The sequence below is a fragment of the Tachypleus tridentatus genome, chromosome 2 (assembly GCF_004210375.1).
Source record: "Tachypleus tridentatus isolate NWPU-2018 chromosome 2, ASM421037v1, whole genome shotgun sequence".
In the NCBI taxonomy this organism is placed as follows: domain Eukaryota; kingdom Metazoa; phylum Arthropoda; class Merostomata; order Xiphosura; family Limulidae; genus Tachypleus; species Tachypleus tridentatus.
Genome location: NC_134826.1, coordinates 79,938,801 through 79,953,032, shown reverse-complemented (window position 1 = coordinate 79,953,032; position 14,232 = coordinate 79,938,801). Strand labels below are relative to the sequence as shown.

General features: G+C 34.1%; 1 protein-coding gene across 4 annotated transcripts in view; it reads left to right on the top strand.

Annotated features, from left to right (window-relative positions):
* The window catches only part of ATP7 (copper-transporting ATPase 1), a 133,447-nt gene that overhangs the window by 14,151 nt on the left and 105,064 nt on the right, over window positions 1-14,232 (top strand). The gene's annotated exons all lie outside the window — the stretch shown is intronic.

The window sequence follows — 14,232 nt, the reverse complement described above, 5'->3', positions numbered from 1 at the left end:
CATACCACTGATGGTATGTGGAGCTAATGTTGGTGGTACACAACACAGTTAATATAAAAAAATCATAAAATTTGTAATAAACTCCATCTTATCTTTCCTTGTATGATATATATACTACTCTCCTCTCTCATGGACTTGCTGGTATTTTCTTCCCTTAAAATTGACAAAAATGGTATCATATTTTTTGCTCATGCCAGAAGAAAAAAATGCATCATTTGCTTTAATGGATAATTGTTAAAAATGTGAAGTTTTATTACTAGGTTTTTCTTTTAAATTAGGCCTGGTGTGTAACTTTAAAAAATAAAACAAAGTGGTACATAAGCTTGAAACATTTGAGAACTACTGTATTTGGGTTAGGCACACACACATACAGTACTGTACAAAAGAGTTAGGACAAAGAATAGATTTCATGCTACTTTCAAAGAACAATGGAGGGTAAATCACAGATGAAACATCAAAATTCTTTTAATCTTTGTATTTACCGCTTATATTAATTTTCACTCCAACATATGACACTAGGGCTTATTTTCGGGGGATGTCTTATTTTGATATACTAAAAAAATGAAGTTACAAAGTAAAAATTATAAGACCTCTAAATAAATAGAAATTACGAAAAATATTTCTTTACAGAAAGCAGTAAGATTCTTGCCCTGTGATTCCTCCACTATGCTTCTTTTATACTCGATCAAATAACTTTTTCTTACATTCATCTTGTTCTGGAGTGAAAATGACTAAAAAAATTATATTCTATTTAATGTTGCAAACTATTAAACTAACCATTTAAAATAAACTATTATTAAACTATTAAACTAATTGATTAATACTTAAACAAACTAATTAACTAACTATTAAACTAATTAATAAATTAATTTTTTTTTATTTCTTTCCTCTTCCTGCCACTCTTAACTAGGGCTTATTTTAAGGGTAGGGCTTATATTAAAACTATCCCCAAAAATCACATTAGGTCTTATTTTATGGGTAGGTCTTATTATCGGAGAAACACGGTAGTACAACATGAACTCGGTGAAAGTGCTCGAGTTCAGCAAACAGTTAAACTTTTGTCCCCTTTTGTTTTAATAAGTGTAGGCAGTCTTGCAGACATTGTTGTTACATATTTAATTGAAGTGTTATTTGGGATTTTACTTCATATATCTAATACACTCCCATAAAGTTTCTATGGAAGTAATTTTTGATTTGTCAAGTGCTTGAACTATCGAATCCCAGATCTGCTGAACTGGGTTGAGATTATGGCTATGTTGAGGCCATTGCATCATTTTAATGAATTCAATAGCTTCTTCCTTATCTAAGTAATTTCTGCATAGGTTGGATGTTATATTATTACATCTACTTGTCAAATATAGCCTGTGGCCTTAACAGAAAAACACTTCCAAATTATCCCACTACTTCCCCTTGTACTTCCTGGTAGGTGTTAAACATTGAGATAAGTATATATCACCTTTCTTTTACTAAATGTACAATCTACACTTTGAACCAAATATTTCAAACTTGGACTCATCCATCCATTACCTTTTCCCAATTGTCAACAGTCTAGTTTTGTACTTTTCAGTAAATTTCAGTTTCATGACAATATTTAGAGGTCAAAGTAAAGGTTTTCTAACTGCTAAAGGACCCAGATAGTCTGTTATCTATGACTCTTCTTGGTACTGTAAATCTGAACACTTTTATGTCTTTTGGTACATTGTTGTTTATCTCATGTCTGAGATTAGTGGTAGTCTTCCTTCTGTCCTGAAGGCTGCATAAACAAATACATTTGACATCAGTATCATTGAGTTTAGGTGTTCTGTCTCTTCCTTTCCTATTTTCAAGTTTATCTGTGTTGGTCTCATCATCTAGAGCATACTTGACAGTGATTAGGAAGTATTTCAAGTCTGCAACAACTTGTAGGAGAATCCAACCAGCACTCCATAAAACTTTTGTATGAACTCTGTACTGACAATTCTGTGCTTTTTGGGCCATGGCATGACAACAAAATTTAGTGTATGATGTTAAATACTGTGTTTCTCAATGTTTATTTGTGAAGAGCTATTAAATAAATTTCTTCTAGCATATACTGGTACCATAGGCTAGCTTCTTTTTATATAGTTAAGACACTGCATGGGGTACCAAGGCAGTTTTGTCAGACCCAAAATGTGATCAGTGTGTACATTTGATAGAACCCTTATGACATGTCCTTGGTACAACTGTATGGGAATCCTAAAGAATAAGTATTCTCACCCTGGCTCATGCAATTGTTAACAAGGATCAGTGAACCATTATCAAGGTAATGAATCTGTAATGGGATGGAAGAATTATTTTTGTAAAAGTACAGTAATTTTAGAAACTTTCTTTTATGTAATAGCAGTGGTTTAAGGATGCATCAGAATCAGGAAATAGTATCTGTCATCAGTTAAAGCTTTCTGTGAGAAGACAACTGAGGCAGTAGTAGTTCCATGTGTTATCTTTACTGTAGGTCAGGGTCATAGTTTTCATACGTAGGTGTAAAACATAGATTTGATAAACATTGTTGGTAGTTACAAAGTAAAGCTCAGAAATCGTATCACTAATGTATACTTTAATTTGTTTAATGTTTTATCAGAAATTGCGGTTTAGTTGTATTAAAACGTATTTATTATTTGCATAGGTTGTGAGAGCCCTGAAAAATTATAGAATGAAAAAAGTGAACAGTATTATATTATTGGGAATCCTGAAAATTCGGTGCTTTATGGTTTTATTTTGTAATAAGTTTTAGAAAGGCCTTTGAAAGTCTAACCCTGTCGCTCCCACACATTTTGTTTTATTGGTGAGAAGCTGAACTATTGTGTTTATCTGCGGTTAACAAAAAACGACGTTAGGAAAATATGGGTCGTAAAACGGTGAATATGTTAACTTGAAACACCGATTAGTGACAGGCTGATAGCCTTTAAGCTATGGACCAGCACTTGCAAGCAAACAATGTTATAGAAATTATATTGTTTACATGGAATAAGCATAGGCGCAGATGATTAACTCGTATATCTTGTGTTGTACTTATTTAATAACCCTGGCATGGCCAGATGGTTATGGCACTGGACTCGTAATCTGAGGGTCGTGGGTTCGAATCCCTGTTGCACCAAACATGCTCGCCCTTTCAGCCATGGGGGCGTTATGTGCGATCAATCGTAGACAAAAGAGCAGCCGAAGAGATGGTGGTGGGTGATTATGACTAGCTGCCTTCCCTTTAGTCTTACATTGCTAAATTAGAGACGGCAAGCGCAGTTTTGTGTTGCTTTGCGCGAAATTTAAAAACAGCCAAAACTTAGTTGATAAAAGAAAATGCACCATTTATACCACAATTATATATTATTGTAAAATTAAAGATACTTTACTAAGCGTTTCGACCACATTTGTTTCATTGGACTTGGCATGCATTTTTAGCGTTTTTAATTACTTGTCTAACTGAATAATTCTGAAAAATAAGTTAGTGGCATCAATGCTTGAATATCCATAAATATTCAGTTGAAATCTAGCCTTGCTGTGTGGGACATCTCAAAATACCGTACAAATGATTGAACATTCCACCAATATAATATTTCTAAACTTAGTCTTCCTGTTTGCTGTTGGTCAAGGTTATTGATAAGAGGTGAAATTTCCGAAAACTAGTTTAATTTAGTGATACTTGAATCGAATGATAGATTGGACCTCACGTTTTTTAGATGCATAATCAGTTTCAAATTATTCATGTTTAATTCAGTCTCTGGTAGAATGAATTCAATTATAAAACTAAGCTTTCAGTTTATTTTTCGATTTTACTGCATCCATGTTGCGAAACACTGAGTTATCTGACAGATTTTACAAAATGACATGAAAGAAGTAGTCTAAATGATGGATGATTCTCGAACCTGTGGGAGAACTGCATTTAAACTTATCATTGACCTTGATTTGTAATACAACCCACTTTACCCTAACTCGTCTCAAATCAGATAAGATAAGGCGAGTGTGTTATTAAATATTCTAGTTATTTAAAAGTAGTTATTTTTTTGTAAAACAAATAATTTTTTTGTTAATCACAGTAAAAAATAAGTCAAAGTAAACTTTTTAAGAGTATTTTCCTCCCGCGACGTTTTGTTTCAGTATTCGTCTTGATGTTTTTAATGTTATTAGTGCGATGCAGGTTTCATCATAGAATTTCATTAGCAAATTTGATATTCAAGTTCATCCACTTTTCTTGTAGTAGATGTATTGTCATTTGATTGCCTCTTATGACAAACATGTTTGAACTTGCTGTCAAAGAAATGAAGTTCTGTAACGACGCTTTCACTTGGTGTCAATAAAATATCTCTTTGAATGTTAGGTGGACCTTTTATCTTATTGGGCGAAAAGTCTTGTTTGTACTTGATATGGCAAGTGTACTGTGCTGTGTTTGACATGCGAGTTCTTAGGATTACATATTATCTTGCATTTCATTCTCCAGTTGTTTGAGGTGTGTAATGGATGAGTGGGAGATGTGACTAACAGTCTCATCTCGGTGAAGCCATGTCATGTTGACCTCGTTTCCAGGCAGAGGTCATTCTTGTGTTGGGTACTGTTGTCTCGGTCGCATGGACTTGTGTATTTGTTGATTCTTACATCTTACGGGACACCACTCTTTACTTACAATAGCTGAAATGCGACTTGTTGAAGGTCTCTCTGAAGTATTTTGGTTCTCCAGTATATGATATATATTTCTTTGTCTTCCAATGCCACTAAGTGCAAGGAATATTCTCGTCTTGGAAAATCTAAATACCCGATATAAACACGTCTTTGTGATTTGAGTGAATATAGTTTGAATCGGAAAGGGCCGTTACGTACCTTTTTTTCCAAAAACATTCATCACACTACCCAAGCAACAGCAATCAATGTCAAAATGTAGTTCTGATACATCTTTTGCACAATAAATTTATATCGGTTGTGTTTGTCACGTAAATTGCCGACTTGCACATCTCTGCATATGTTTTATAGCACTGAAGACAAATCAAATTGTAGAGGATGTCATTTTTAAGCGTTCAGTCAAGGTTGATTTAATGTTGTACAAATTAGGTTGTTACGTTTTGTGTTGTTAAATAATCATACATGAATTCATTTTATGCTTGTGTAGTTCAGATACACAAATGTTTGTTTAATTTATAATATTCGTGATTTTTTTAATTTTCAGTGTATCTGTTTATAACTTTGTTAATTCTTTGAAACACTTAACGTTTTTATTTTTGTTATATTTTGGAGAGCTTGTGAATAGGTCAAATAATGCTCTGTAAAAACGACAAAACTATAATCCAAGAATGTTACAAGAAATACTTCTGAGACAGTTTCTTAATGGACACACACACATACCTATATTTCAATAAAAAGAAAATAAATAAGCTGTCATCTGACGTTTTTGCATACATGTACAGCCTTTTGTTTCTCTCTTGGTTGATAAATTTTATGTAGTTACAAGTGTTTACATAATTGATTGTGCTTGTGTGCATTATAAAGATGTGTTATCAAAACAAACAGCTTAAATCAGAGGTCAAATCTATTTCAGGAAGTTGCATTGTACCAGTTCATATTGTTGATTAAACCTTTTTAACACTATTGAATATTACTGCGTTAAACTCTCAGTACACTGCAAGTAAAAAAAATAATCGTTTAGTAAGTCAAAGTTTTTCTGAAAATAAGTCCATGTGAAGTAGAATTATTTGAAAACTGTTAGCATTGGTGAAACTTAACCTACTGTAGTAGTGGTAACTATGGAAGCAAGTAACATTTTATATTGTTTAAACGTGGTTTAGTAGTGGTAACTATGGAAACAAGTAACATTTTATATTGTTTAAATGTGATTTAGTAGCGGTAACTATGGAAACAAGTAACATTATATATTGTAGATACATTTTACTCGGAATTTCCTTAAGCTCTTGCTTTTTTTTTGGGGTGAGATATCCTGGCATAGAAAATGCTAAATTATTCTTTGCTGTGGTTTCAACATTCAAGGGTCCCATTAGTCCAATAATGTCTCAGGTCTGTAACGCTGAAAATCAGGTTTTAGTGCCTGTAGCGAACACAGGACAAATAGCCAATTGCGTTATTGTGCTCTAAAACAAACAGTATTGTAGAGTAGCTTGCATTAAACGACACTGGCTTTGGGCATGTGGTTGAATTTGATTCAGGTGTATAGAAACGTTTCCTTGTTCTTCGATCAGTATAACCTTGTGTAGATGATGGGTCTTCACATTGGTTTAATATAGCATGTTACATCTATCTCCACCAATTAATTGTAGACTATTTTATAGTTAATTATTAAACTTTGTTGTAGGGTATGATCATAGCCTTTTGTTTTTGGTAGTGGTTATGATTGATTGTTAGGTTTATTATCTCATGACAAACATAATTACTCATAATCACTCTACCAGCTCACTCGGTAAAAGCATTTACACCATGACAGTTCTTATTACAAATGGTGTATATATATTGTGTTTCGTCCATCATTATGTTTGTTTGTGTCGATGTCAGTCTGATGAGCTGTGGACTGAATTGAAACGTGTAAACAGTAGACACAGTGAAAATATTGTTACATACACACACTTACTTACTTACTTCATGGAAAAGTCCTGAAGGTCTATATTAATGTATTGTTAAAAATATAATAGGTCTAATGCTATTGTTTTGTGACAAATGTAATTAATTACAAACAGTGTTTCGTTATTTATACATTCACAGTTGATGCTATGCTGTCGTTTTAACTGCGATTTGTACTAAGAACCCAAACAAAATCGAACTATAACGCAAGTAAAAACTAAAGTATAGCAATCACCCCACATACAGGTATAATTTTCAATCAAAGTTTACCTCCATGTCTAAGGCACTAAAATACAAATAATACTACATTGATTTTTGAAATTGGTAGAAGCGCTTGTGTCTCAGTACTGGCTGTTATGGCAACGGACAGTACTTTATATGTTAGTCATAAACCGAGGTGACAACAATGTATTATGTAACAAACACGAATCATCTATTCAGTCATAATGAATTGTAACTAACGTACTGAATATAATTTAGACGTTACTAGGTATAACATATACAAAAGCTCTACTTATTTGAAAACTTAAACGACCAATAAAATTAAATCGGGATACGCTTATTTAATACTTCGTCTTATTTTTTATCATACCATCAGTGCTTATCTCAAATTGCAGTAATATGAGTACAGTTCAGTTACATTTGTGATTTAATGAATAATCTAATATTTTTAAATACAATAAGCCTAATAATATTTGTACTATGACGAATATAATTTAGTATTTTAGCGATTAATCTGACAAAAAGAGTGTTCATATGGTAACACCTGTTATAGTTTTGTTTGATTTATCGACACTTACTCTAGTGGTACAGTGATACGTCTGTAGACTTACACCACAAGAACCCGGGTTTCGATACCCGTGGGGAACAGAGTACAGATAGCCCTTTGTGTAGTTTTGTGCATAAAAACAAAGTACTTACTCACCAGTAATAACCTAACATAATTAAAATGTTTGGAGAATGTGACATTCGTCACAATTAATAACTCATTATTGTTCAGCGAACTAATTGGTTATTTGTGTAGTTTTTTTTTTTTCACCAAATGCTGTACTTTAGCAAAAAATAGATTAGGTCTCTACATAACGTCATGTTTTCTTTTCTGAAATTCACGTTTTGATGAAAATAAATTAAGAAGATTATCATTCTCTTCTGTAAAACTTATTGTTTTACAAGAGTTTTAATATTTTACCATTCAATTATTCTTTATTTTAAACTTTATTCCGAAGGTTTACTAGACTAAACATCTTGAAGGTGAAAGCTGAAACCTAAAATTAAAAAAATTTAATGAAGAACCTAAAACCGAAGTCGGTCGTTCATAATTGATGTGTACGTATCGTTTTTCTTCCAGTGTGCAGTTATAAAAACATATCATTTATTTCTTGTTTCACTTTCGTACGGTTGAAAACGGAGTTAAATTTGATGTCTGTTGGTCATAGCTACAATATAAGAATGGTGTAACAAGACAGATTGTGATTTACAAATTAACAAGTTTCTTAAAATTCGTCATTAAACCTAGTTCACTATAGGAATACGTCAAAATATTCACCGTTTATAAAACAAAAGCTGTCAACTCTAAGATTGTGTTCAGCTCAAGAAAAGTGTTATGATAGCCAAGACATTTTCAACAATAGAACGTTTAAATTACCTAAATATTAAATAAACAACCCGGTTACTGTGTAAAATACATGAAGTTAGTGCGAGAAAAGTAGCTACTCGTTATGAAACCACTTCATCTTAGCGAACATTCAATAAGCGTCATCGGAGGCACATAACAAAATTGAGTATGGGATACGTAGCAATAAATACTACATAATTGGAGAGATGACAGCAGCTTTAGACGATGGTAGAAGATAAAGGTTTAAAGCATCACTTGAAAGCACTGCATCCTTGTATATCGTACTAAGTAGAAACTAATTCGTTGATGTTTTTATTGTTGTATATACTCCTTCAATAAATGGTATCCAATTCTTAAAACCGACGTCAACTTAATCTCTCTTGTATTAGATATTTGGATTTGAAGTATCAGCATTGTAAATTTTCTGACTGTAAGGGTTGTATGTAGACACTGGTTTACAGGTAATTTTATTCATTCTGACTGGTTTTGAACTGACAACCTTTTCCCGACAGTCATGACAATTGAAGCTATAATCAATGCTCATCGGTAACTAGTGTTTAAGGTCGTGGGATCAAAAGCTGTCGCTGAATATGTTCGCCCTTTCAGTCGTGAAAACGTTTATAATGTGATAGTCGATCCCGCTATTGGCTGTTAAAGAGTAGTAAAAAGTTGGCGGCATGTGGTATTTACTTGCTGCTTTTTAGTTTATCACTTAAATTGGGACTAGTACATATAGGCTTAGCGCACATTTATACAAAATTCAGTGAACAGTGTAAGATTGTTTCTTGATTGGAATACTGACAATAATATCATGGAATGTACGTCATGATTTATGATGATACATTAAAAAGATAATTGCAGCTTGCGTTGTAGTAATCTTACATTTTTTAAAAATGTTTTATTCGCGCACTTTAGTTAAAGATACGCGACTTTGTTTTCACAGAGCGCTATAATTGGCGTCATTTCAAAGAATGTGAATTGTTAGTCACTTAAAGTATTTCAAACTTGCTCAACATTTTTATATAAGGAGGAATTCAACGTGCCAAATGTTAACCTGACTATACTAATGAAAACTTGTTAACATTTATAGTTTAGATTATAGATCTCTACTAGTACTTCATATCAGTGGAGTGTTTTGGAAAACTAATTGCTTAAACCAGCGGTTCTAAACCTTTGGTTCATGGGTTTTCTTTATGACATTTGTAGAAAGTTTGTGTTATTACAAAAACTAACCATCAATCTGTAATTCCTATTATGATCAGCTAGGATACGAATAATGTTATGCAAACAACAAAGTTTAAGGGTTACTCTATGAGGATATTACATTTGCGTTTCTTTATACTGCTGTTCCAAGATTCGAGCTAAAATTTGAAGAAATAGAACATGAGTGTGAGACTCAGAAAAGCATATTAAAGGAGATGAACCATATGTTTAAATCAGCACTACTGCCGCGTTTAAGGCAGTTGTAACTACAGATATATCGTTAGTTTCAGGAGATGAATCACATATTTAAATCAGAACTACAGATGAGCTCAGGAAGGTGGACCTACAGTCATATCGTTAGTTTCAGGAGATTAATCATATATTTAAATCAGCATTACAGGCGTGTCTTGTGCGGCTGTAATTACAGACATATCGTCAGTTTCAGGAGATGATATGTTTAATTCATCTTATTGGTGAATTAAACATATCAATCTCCTGAAACTGACGATATGAATCTGCGAAGGTTCTGTTACTCTCCGACAGCATTCATCAGTTTCTTCAACTCACTTATCAAAAGAATTTGGTATTTACTTTAGTGTGGCACTTGTCTAGAAAGGAAAGCACGGTCTTATGTTGACATTGCATTATCTTTCACCTCCTGCTAACAGCATTATAGTGACTGGATGTTTGGAAAGCAGCAGTCCTTGACTTTGAAATGCAGAAAATACTGTTTTTGAATTACAATTTATTGTTGTTAAAATTTCTTTTTCAAGGGTTTTAACATGTACCGTGAGTGTAAGGTGCCAACTAGCTGATATTTTATGCAGCTTTTCAGGTTAACTTAAGTAGTTGTTTTTACAACTTACAAGGTCAACCTCCTATTCTGAAACATACATTTCAAGAAAACGTAACACTGAGATATTTTTCTTTTGTACAGAATAGTACCTTTGACCTGTACAGTTGTGCGAGTATCTCCATCCTTGAAATATATCCGTTTACGAATTTAAGCTATCATTCAGCTCTTATTATCAGTTTTTGATGTGCAATGCGACGTGTGTGATGTGTCAACTGCACATTAGTTAAACGTTTTTTTTTCTTCGATAAATAAAGTGGGCTTTTTCTGGTTGCTAGACTGGACCATCAGCTGTTGGAAAACAGGACTGTCATGGCGCTGGAATATTTTATTCAGTTTTAACCTATGAAAAGTAGTACCTCATTCAGTAGTATTGAGTACCATACTTTCAGTAAATAGATTCAAATTGAATAAATTCTTTTTTATAGTTCATAGGAATTATTATATAATTTTTTCAAAGTTTGTAAGAATAACTGATTTGTTATTGGCATGAAACTAAGAACATTGTAAAGAAACTGGAGAAATATTTACACAAAATAAGCATGTTTTCACATTTATTGGCATTTGCTATCCTATTTAAGTTACTGGACATAGCACAGATAGCCTATTGTGTGGCTTCGTGCTGAACTTAAATATCTTGTATTACTGATATTTTTTCTTAGCCCGACCTTCATGAAATACTCTCTGCAGTTGATTTTACTCTCGGGGACTCCAGTTAAGTTAGCTTATTAAACAATCTACGTTGGAAACTCGTGACAAGTATAAATAGGTAAGTTTGTTTGTTTGTTTTTTGGAATTTCGCACAAAGCTACTCGAGGGCAATCTGTGCTAGCCGTCCCTAATTTAGCAATGTAAGACTAGAGGGAAGGCAGCTAGTCATCACCACCCACCGCCAACTCTTGGGCTACTCTTTTACCAACGAATAGTGGGATTGACCGTCACATTATAACGCCCCCACGGCTGGGAGGGCGAGCATGTTTAGCGCGACGCGGGCGCGAACCCGCGACCCTCGGATTACGAGTCGCGTAAGGCGTGCGACTCGGTATGTGGTATTTCCGAGAGTCTTCTCGTTTGATGTGTCTGTGACGTCAGAGTGGAACTTACATAAGAGGTGATGTATTGGAGGAATCACATTTTCTGGTGGGAACCTAACCGTGTCCTTAGTTAACATGAGACCTACTTTCTATAATACCCGTCACATCAAACGTGCTTGCCCTTTAGTTGTGGGGGCATTATCATGTTCCATCAATTCCACTATTCGTTGGTAAAAGAGTAGCCCAAGAGTTGGCGGTGGGTGGTGATGACTAGCTGCCTTCCCTCTAGTCTTACACTGCTAAATTAGGGACGGGTAGCACAGATAGCTCTCGAGTAGCTTTGTGCGAAATTCCAAAAAACAAACAAACGAACTTACCTATTTATACTTGTATCTGTGAACGCAGTGAATCATATATTATTAGAGCCAAATAACGAAACGTTTATTTAAAAAAAGTTTTCGACCATTCTTTGTTTGAAAAGGATAATTTGAAACGTGCAGTTGGTTACAATGAAACCACATAAAAACAATATTAAAATAGATTTTTTTTTCTCTTAGTTGCTACATGTTCTCTCGCTTCATCGTATTTATTGGTAAAAATAGTAGTTATTTACCTTCTTTTGTGGTAATTGAAAGAATGATTTGAGATCTTGGACTGTGGTGATTAGGATAGCTGGTTCGAATCCTGTCGCCTGCGGCTGGGACAGCGGTAAGTCTACAGATTTACAACGCTAAAATCAGGGGCTCGATTCCCCTAGGTGGACAAAGCAGATAGCCCGATGTGGCATTGCTATAAGAAAAACACACACTATTCGAATCCTGTCATCGAACGTACTTATTTTTTCAACCTTGAGGGTGTTTGTATGTAACAGTAAATTATACTTTTTGTTGGTAAAAAGTAGTCCAGGAGTTGGCGGCGGGTGGTGGTGTTGACTAGCTGCGTTCCTTTCAGTTTATTATTTCTAAATTAGAGTCTGCTAGCGCAGATTGCCCTCGAATAGATTTGCGTGAAATTTAAACAATGGAACCTGACTTTCCCCGGATAAAAACGATACTTAAACACTGACCAAGAACAAGAGGAAAAAAGCCAATTAACGACGAACTGGGCGTACCAGGAAATATCCAAAATAAGAGTTAAAACTTAAACTTTAAATTTCATCTCTTTTTTTTTTTTTTTTGTCGAGGTTGACATATTTTAAAACTGGTACCTATTTCCCAACCCCAACTTTCCAGTTTTACACGTGTATTTGAAATTGAATCGTTTTATCAGTGAATATCTAGGAAGCTGTTCGTCTGACTCATCACTGGTGACTCAGCGACAAGTCTGATGGCTTAAAACACTGAGATGGAGGTTCAATACTTGCGATGGGCATAGCACAGATAGCCCACTGTATACCTTTTTTAAGAATAAATAAATCTTCTGACACAGCCATGATTTTAATAGCTTACTGAATTGAATTTTATCAGCATAAGAAGTTTGTTTGTTTTTGAATTTCGCACAAAGCTACTTGAGGGCTATCTGTGCTAGCCCTCCCTAATTTAGCAGTGTAAGACTAGAGGGAAGGCAGCTAGTCATCACCACCCACCGCCAACTCTTGGGCTACTCTTTTACCAACGAATAGTGGGATTGACCGTTACATTATACGCCCCCACGGCTGGGAGGGCGAGCATGTTTGGCGCGACAGGGATGCGAACCCGCGACCCTCAGATTACGAGTCGCACGCCTTAACGCGCTTGGCCATATCAGAGTTTATTTCAATTTATGTGAAAACCATGAAATTTAGACCAGTGTGTAACTAGTGAGTTAATTGGGGTTTTGTGTGATTAGACCCCCGGTGAGACAGCGGTAAGTCTTCGGATTTATAATACTAAAATAAGGGATTCGATTCTCCTCGGTGGACACAGCAGAAAGATCGATGAAGCTTTGTTATAAGGCAACGTATATTTTTGGGGTAACGAGATATATATTTAAAACAAGATGTTTCGTTACGTAACAGAAAAAGTGATTAATTTTCAAACAGTTCCAATAAAGTGATTTATTCAGAAAAACAAATGTGCACTTCTTTCCTAGTCAATAATTTGATATATTAAGCATTAGAATACACGTTTAATAACAATAATTACCATAAAGCTATTCTTTTCATAATAATTCTTCTATCGAATATTTGACAAAATATTGAATAAAACTTGAAGACATTGAGTTGTTTGAGTCGAACCGTATCATGAAGATATTTGTCGGAATGGTATTCAAACGATGAAAATTATATAAGGTCACGATTACACTAGAGGTTTACAAAGGTGATTATGTTAGGGCAAAGATTACGCAATTGACAGAAATTCTTTGATGTTTTCTCTATCTTTTTCTTTTTGCAGTTTTGTTTCTTTGTATTTTAAAAAATAAACACATTCCATTCCTGAAGTCGTGGGACTAATGTTAATTCAGTATATGGTAGAGATAGACGATAGGAGTATTAAAACCAGTTGTGTTTTAAATTGGTTTTTAATATCTATTTCAGCGTTTCTAGTGTATAACTCCATACCCCGTTTATCTTGTTTGGCAAGAGATAGATTGTTTTATAAACGTGATTAGAAACAAAAACTGTTATATTGAAAAATAGTAAATAATACGTTGTTTTATGTTCTTGACATTTAGAATTTGTATGGTCTGCAGATCCACGGAATCATCTAAAATGTACAAGTGTCTGAGTTGGTCCGACACGGGGCCAAAATGATACGAGTCCAGCTGTTTGGTTGTACAAACTTTATTAAACTGATTTGTACATATTTACCACATTTGATTGACAAGAATATCGTACTACATGCAAAACACCCGCAGTACATTTACAGAGAATTATCTTACTAAAGAAATATTCTATGCAAGAGTGAAATATATGAATATGTTAATCATGGCATTTCAAAATTGTTTGAGTTGTCAATGTATGTAAAGAATAAATTATT